This window comes from Myiozetetes cayanensis, unplaced genomic scaffold, assembly GCF_022539395.1.
Source record: "Myiozetetes cayanensis isolate MyiCay16 unplaced genomic scaffold, myiCay2020 scf38, whole genome shotgun sequence".
Taxonomy (NCBI): domain Eukaryota; kingdom Metazoa; phylum Chordata; class Aves; order Passeriformes; family Tyrannidae; genus Myiozetetes; species Myiozetetes cayanensis.
In genome coordinates this window covers 1,497,336-1,505,639 of record NW_026087609.1, presented here as the reverse complement: position 1 = coordinate 1,505,639, position 8,304 = coordinate 1,497,336, and positions in this window count along the sequence as shown.

Below are 8,304 nucleotides of genomic sequence, written 5' to 3'. Positions count from 1 at the left end.
TTGAGCAGAATTTCAGACATTTATGGTAGCAGAGCATTTGTTTCTTCTCTTCAAAAGGTGAAGTCAGTGCAAACATGGGTAACAGGAAATTCCCACTGGAGTGGAAGCTTTCATTCCACTCAGTCAGCCTAGGTCTGATACCACCCAGTCATTTTCAGCAGCAATTTTGAAAACATACGCAAGAAAAACTATATGAAAATTGCTCAGTGACAGATTGTCTGACGTGGACAGAACTTCACCTGATACTTTGCCATGCAAAGAGTCCCCCCACGCTTCCAGAATGTGACAGTGCTGAGCCACAGCTCCAGCAAAGGAAAATCCCAAGTGAGGTGGATGCACAGCCATCAGCTGTCAGAAATGGTGTCATCACTGCCCTTCCCAGAGACACAGTGAGCTCAGACAGAGCCACAGCTGATACCCCCCAGTTCAGCACAACACAGGTGGCTTTGGGTGCCACACAAAGTCCACCTGACTGGCACCTGAGTGCAGTGTGTGTGTGTTTGTGTCCCTGGCTGAGATCTTGTCCCTGTTCCTCTGGCAATCCCAAAGCACCCAGAGCTGGGGCAGAACAAGCAGTTCCTTGTCAGATGTGTATGAACACAAGTTCATCTACACCCAGTTGTGCTTTTGCCTCAAAATGTGCCTTAGGAACTGGAAACAACTTCCCTTCCCTTCGTTCCTTTTCCCTGCCTTTCTGGACAACTGTTGCCTTGGAACTGAGTTTGGAGTTAAATATAACAAGACAAAACCTGTCATAGAAATAATGTTTACACTCCTTTGTACTTTGGGTTAAAGGCAGGATTAATACATCCTGTTACTTGCCATTTCCAGTGCCTGTAAAAGATAAAATTGCCTCATTAATCCTGTTGTGTTCCCTCTAAGGAAGTGAAACACCAGACAGAAGAACACAGAAATAAAGCAGTTGGTCAGTGGTATCTGATACTGGAGTATCAGAGCAAGGCTATGAAAGCATCAGTGTTCTCAGATGGCTTGAGGTGTCCTTGGCATAAACTCCACCAGCTCAGGGCACCCAAAGCTGTGAGCACCCTGTCTCAGCAGTGGCAGGCTCTGAACAGGCGTGGCCAGAAAGGGAGAACCAACAGTTACTGCTGCCAGAGGCTTCCTGAAAGCTTACAAAGAATTTGGGGCCAAGTTACTGGACTGATAAATGTTACACTTCAGATCTACTTTCCTTCTTTTTTCCCCCCTAATTACTATTAGGAATAAAATCATCCCCAAATGAGTCGGTTTCTTTAATCCTGAGATGCCAAAGAACACGGTGCTGTTCATCAGCTCAGCTCTCCCAGCTCCAGCTAAACCCCTGGAATTCCCAGAAAAAATAGGAAAATGTGCACTAACACTAAAGAAAACAATCCCAAAACACTCCATACCCACCAACACAAGTCAGCCTCTAGTCAGTGGGGTTAGTGAGGTTTGAAAAGGACAAGCTTTCAATAAGGAATGATCCAAAAATCAGCCCCTTTCCAATCCAGTTCTGGCACAAGAATCAAGTTTCTTCCCTGGGTGAAACAACTGTGGCCTTAAGGACTAACTGTGCTGTCATGATTCCATCTCAATTGGGCTGCCCCAGTCACAGACAGTGAAACTTAAAAAATTTAATACCTTGGTTTTATCTAAGCTGCTCCTGAATAAGCCATTTAACTTTAGAAAGTGCAAGATGGAAGTTCTGAGTTGCCTTTACATCAAAAATTGAGGGTTTTCATCCCTTCCCTAAGGGGGGAAAATAATGGCAATTTATTTCCCTGTAATATTTTGTTGATTACCTCCAAACATTCCAATTTTTACCCAGTGAAAATGCTGTGAAATGTGTGACTCTGAATGTTTCAGTTTCATTAAACCAGTAGAAGATTATTGTACTTCTCATTTTTAAAGAAAAATCAGAGTTCTCTATGCTACTGAAAAGGCTGGGAGCGCTTTAAAACTTTTTTTTTTTAAAAAGCAAAACGTCTTCATAAATTAAAAATTACCACATTATATCACTTCAGATAGAGATTACCCTAATGCTGTAACTTGGCAGGTTATAGGTTTTACAGACAAGTGATAAATCTCCCAAATAGACATCAATAATAGAAATAATTGCACAGTCTTTATAAAGCAATCTGAACAATTACACTGCAATATAAAAGCCTATTTCCCCTCTAACCAGCAATGAATCAGATGCCCATTAATGAATAAAGATGGTGAATCATCATCTTTAAAAGATTTAAGACTATGAAACGTAAGAGCTCCATCAAAGTGGCTCCTGAGCTCGTCTGGAGATGGGTGAGGACCAGCTGGGGTTCAGGGCTGACTGAAGTTAAACTGGGCTGGGTTTGAAAGGGGCAGCTCCCGGGGTCACATCTCCCTGTGGCACACTGGGAATGTCCCCTGCTCTCCTCTGGGCACAAAACCTCAGCCCCTGAACCAGGCCCAGGGGCTCCTGCAGCTCAGCAATCGTGAGCAGCCGCTGATTCCATCGGAAACAACTCCCTCATCCATCAGCAGCCAATTAATGTGCCCTGAGTCAGATGGGAACATCCTATATTGCCTGCTGGTGACTAATGAGCCAGGGCAGCACTGATAAATGGAGCTAATTAGGGAAGTAATGGGCATTGGCAACTTTGATGGGAGGCAGCCACTCTCAGCATATATATATACACACACATATATATTTATATAAAAATATATATATAAAACAGTACATATGTATAACAGTCTATATGCTTTAACGATGTGTATTTAAACCACTAAAATAAGAAGGCAAGATACACCATGAAGAATTTCATATTAAATAACCCAAATTTATTTTTCTTACTGACATTTTGTACTTTAGGATTATTTTACTTTCTTTCCTCACTCATTTTGCTGAGACTTGTCAAAAAAAAAAAAAATTAGGCAATACATTATTTTTAACCTCCTGCTTTCATAAGCACTGAATATGATGTAAATCAACACATCCTTTGCAAGAGGGAGCAGAGACCAAGGGCAGGAGACAAACATGCAAGGAATACTCCAGCAATTTTGAGGAGAGCATAGCAAATTTATTTTCCAGCTCAGTGCATGATGTTCCATTCCTTTGTTTCCCTTAATCACTCCTGGCTTACACTGCCTCTAATGTGATTAAGATCACCAATTGAATCTGAAATCAAAATAGATTTTTAGAAGTCACTTTGAGCTCCCAGCTTGGGTCCCCCATCCGCAGCGAGTCAGCTGTGCTGGCTTTGAGCTGTGCAGGCAGGTCTTTGCTGCAGTCTCTGAGCTCCACAAACACCACAAAATCTGCTCAGACAGACCTCAGGCTCACTTGGTTTCGAGAGGATGGTGGGGGTTTCCATGCAGGTTGGGGTTATTTCTTTTCAGTTTTTGGAGAAAGGACAGAAAATTGTAACGTGGCACAATTCAAAGAAGGATGCAGCCAGCCTCAGTTTTCCTCCTTCTGGCTTCTCAATACACCAGTTACTTTTTTAATAACTCTAATTTTGCCACGAAACGCTTAGTCAAATATACCTACACAGCTACATAAGAAATTTCCTGTTTTAGGGAAGTGAAAGATGGATTTCTAAAATAAGTGTCAAAAAAAATACAGGAGGAAAGACAGACATCCCTTTGAAGTTGTGTGTGTTAACAATAGAAACGACAAGCACAAGAAAAAAGGTAGGTGGGGTTGAGGCATTCACTCTTCTGAGATAAAACAGAATAAGAATATGACTTCTCAATTATTTTTTTTTTTTTTTTAACGGCTGTTCTTGCTCACTGGAAAATAAAAAGTGTTCTTATGATTATCTATCAGTTATATAGAACCCCTTGCAGGGATTTCAGGTAATTTCAGTAATTTCAGGTACTTCCCAGTGTCCTTCCCATCACGTTTGTGTGAGTGAATCTACAAAAACTGAATCCAACAATTACCCTGATAAACCAACAGACACGTGGAAAAGTTGGGAAAATTAACCCCTGTCTCGCCATCATCCCTGCTTCTGTTCTTGATGCACTACTGTGAGCACAGCAAAGTCTCTGTGATCTCCCAGACACAAATGTTAGGTGTTTAATTTTTTAAAAAGGTTTTTGTAGCTAAAAGTACCTATTTTAATAGTCCTCTCCAGAGATCGAATTCTTGGTGTAAGTGGATTAATTCTGGAGTTCTGGATGTGAACAAGAAAAAGACCTGGTGTCAAAGACATTTCATTATTCCCCCCTCGGGAAGAGGGAGCAGAACTTCCACAAAGCCGGTCTGTGCCGTGAGGCTGAGCCTGAGCTGAGGGCTGTGCAGGGGCAGGATCCTGTCAGGGCTTTCACTGTCACAGCTTTTATTGCCTAAAACATGGCCTGACCTCAGCAAACTTTCTCACATCACTGCTTTCCCTTTCTACCCTTTATTCCTTTTTTTTGCATTTACAATATATGTACTTTCTTGTATGTTGTGTGTGAGGACAGGCTGGGAGCGTTGGGATTGTTCAGCCTGGAGAAGAGAAGCTTTGGGATGACTTCACTGTGACCTTCCAGTACTGAAGGGAACCCAAAGAAAGATGCAGAGAGACTGCTGGTGAGGGCCTGGAGTGACAGGACAAGGGGGAATGGCTCAAACTGCCAGAGGGCAGGGTTAGATGGGATATTGGGAATAAATCCTTCCCTGGGAGGGTGGGCAGGCCCTGGCACAGGTTGCCCAGAGAAGCTGTGGCTGCCCCTGGATCCCTGGAAGTGTTCAAGGCCAGGTTGGACAGGGCTTGGAGCAACCTGGGCTGGTGGAAGGTGTCCCTGCCCATGGCAGGGGGTAGAACTAAATGAGCTGTAAAGTCCCTTCCAACCCAGACTATTCCCTGATCCTTAAACAGCAAATGTAGATATTCCAGAGATGGAATGGCCTCCACTCCTCAGTCCCTTCCTGGGTCTCAGGACCGTGGGGAGTTCACCCTGCACTGTGTGCTTTGCTCCTCTGTAAGGAGAGAGGAGTCAAGACATCAGCTGGGTTGTGATTTCATCACAATAACCTGACTTAGTCTGGCACTGTCCTAGGTTTGACAAGAGATGCTGGCCTTTTTTCCCTGGTGTCCCGTTTTTTCCCGTTCCCCCCATCCATCTGCGTGTTCGGGGCTGGGGGCTCGGCAGGGCTGGGGGGCAGGGGGAGGTTCATGGAAGGGGAAGGGAAGGATGAGAGCAAAGCCTTGATGCACATCCCGAGCCCAGAGCTGCAGCTGTGCCCACAGTTCTCTGTGGTGCTCCCACAGGACACATTTCTGGGCTGATGCAGTAAATCTTCACTCTTGCATGAGGATGGAGGCAGTTTAGAGGATCCATGTGTTTTCCATTAGTAATCCTACCTGAGACAGTGAAATAGAGTCACAGAGCCAGAAATTCACTCCACCACTTCAGCACCAGGTGCTGACAGAGGACACATATCTGCCTCTTACATATGAGGAAGGCTGGCAGAGGTTAAGAAAACTTCCAATTTATGCAGGCCTCACCTGGAGATAGCTCAGAATAGCAGAAGATACATTTGTTTATGCCACTGTATACACTTCATTTGTGTTCCATAATATTAACTACCCCCATCTTTTCTCCTTTCTCTCCCTCCAGTACATGCTGCCTTGGTTCTCTTTTTCCAGATGGTTTCTATCACCCTTCACAGCAACACAAAAATTGCCCATGTGTTGTTTAAAGGTTTAGGACCAATTAGGGAAGTCTTTGCTTTCATTTCATCAGCTCAAAATTTCTGTATATCTGATCACACTGTTCCAGCTGAGATCTTAATGAGTTAGAATTTCTCATTTTGGTGGCTCCTAAATTCTATTTATAGAGTCTCTTCCAACAATGAATTCATCTGTTCAGAAAACAAGGTCTGACTGTGCTCAAAAATAACTTATAATGAGCCATGTCAGCAAACAGGAGATAAAGGTAGTGCTGAAAGAGGGAAATGAATACTTCAACCTCATTTATGATTTATGAGTTCAGGGTTGAAATGGAAGTGGCACATAATAATGAACAATGGAAATACCTCTTGTTTGGAGAGTGCACATGAATAGAACTTGGGGCTTGAATAGTTTATTAATAGGTTATTGATCCAACCTATTTCTGTACAAACAAACAAAAAAAAAGAGCAAAGTTCAAAAACTGGTCAGCAACAACCAAAAATATCCTCCCTCAGCCAACAGCCAAAATACTCCTCTACAGCCATGAAAATGTAGATTTGTAACTCACAGAGTCCCAGGATCCCACATCCAAACCCAAACTGTTTGGGATGGGCACTCCAGGGGTGACATTTCCACTCCTTCCAAGTGTTCCAAGGAGAGCTCAATCGGCTCTGACCAAGTCCAGGATGTTAAGGCAGTGAAATCTCTTTGGATCTCAAGGGAGGGCACAACGGTGCATCTTCTATCCAGGGAACCAAAAATCCTGGGATGTTTTTGTAGAGGTGGGCATTTGCTTTGTTTCTACTCTGCTGGTAGGACAACCCCACCGAGCAGTGCCTGAGAATTGACTGCAGGTGCAGCACCTGCATCACTGACACGTTTTGTTTGAATTCAACACCACCTTGAAAACCAGAGCATGTTCCTAAGGAACATCAGAGACAGAGTCACCCCTAAGTCTGTGGGAAAACTCCAAAAGCAGCCAAAACTTCACCTAGTCAGGTAGAGAAAACCTCCAAGATAGAAATCAAAGTTGAGATGAGTGCACATTATAGCTCTCCTTTTTCTTCACAGGGCATAAAAATCCCACTGTCACATCACAAAAATGTGTTTAAATGGGAAGATCCTTGTGCTCATGACTGTCCAGGTATCAGCTTGCCTACAGTTCTGGCTCTGTTTTAGCTACACACATATATAATATATATATATATATATAATATATATACAGCTGCATAAATCAGCTGCTCTGGTGATTAGTCCAACCTGTTTCAAATGTATTTAGTCATTTTGTTATATTTTTATCTGGATGTGTAGCTTCCTGCAACAACTGGCAGTTTTTGCAAAACACATTTGCAGAACACAGCTTGTGGAGAGCTGTTTGATTTCAGCTATTTGCAGGTTTTTAAGGAAGTGGTACCACCTGGGCACTTCAAAATAAGAACATAAAATACAAGTAGGTTCACCTGTTGCTGCATTTACTGAGTTAAATTCTTCCTCTTGCTCTAATGAACATCAGAACTTGCTAACTTCTTCAAAAATGGGTTAAAAAGTAATACACAATTCTGACACTAAGCTGAAGAGAAAGGATCAGTTACATCCATAACTGGAAAGTTTTTGAACTCTCTCAGCAACAGAAGTTTCCTGGGAGACTGTTTTCATCAGCAGGATGAATAAAAGATGAGTTGGCAGGTGAATCAGGTAGAAATATTTATTACTAGGATGACACTAGAATGCCTCTAAAAGCCTGCCTGGAAAAAAACACAAAAAAACAACCCAACCAAAAATGCCATTTGAAAATTAATCTGCACTCCAGAACAGGAAATGAAGATAACCAAGTACACTGACTTTTATATCGAGCGGTTGGAAAACCACATAGAAACTGGAATCAAAATGGAATTGAATGGAAGCCAAAATGGCATTGAAGGCCCTTTTTCCTTTCTATAACGTGGCCACAGAAGGGCAGCAATGTCACATTGTTCCTCTGGCTTTTACAGAGGGTTCTACACTTCCTTCCCTGTAAATTCACCAGAGAAACTCATAGACTATCAACCACTGCCATCTCTTCCACTGCAGCCCAAGACCTCAGAGACACGGGGCTCACTGTAAACAAAGCCCTAACGAAAATAAATCAGTAACGTTGCCAGCACTGTTAGGATTTGACTGTTTACTGCTCTCATAGTTTACAAAATGACAGCAATCATCTCTTCTTCACGAACTGAGCTCTGCAGATGAAAGCTCTGGGGAGGGGGGTTCCTCTGGGAATTCAGGGAGGATATCACAGCAGAGCAAACCCCTGGCAAACAGCCAGGCTCTGAAGGCAGGGCAGCATCAGAATTAGTTTTATTTGTTTTACTCGTGCCTGCAAACAGAAACAGAAAACTATTCTGGTTTGTTAAAAATAGGGTGATGCAACACGAGCCCCAACACTGAGGATTTTAATCAGGGCCTGGTTCCTCTGCCAATCCAGCCAAAGGACGAGATTTCACTTTTAACAGTGAGAGCACAGAGAAGTTCTGACTGGCAAACACATCAGATGAGTTTGAGCTCAGAGCCTGACCCGAGGCCACGTGTGGAGTGAGTCCATGACCAGCTCTGTCACCCACCCACCAGAGCTCTGCCCTGCCCCACTGCTGCCCATCATCTTCACCTTGCAGCTGAGTCACCAGTGCTGTCTGATTATTTT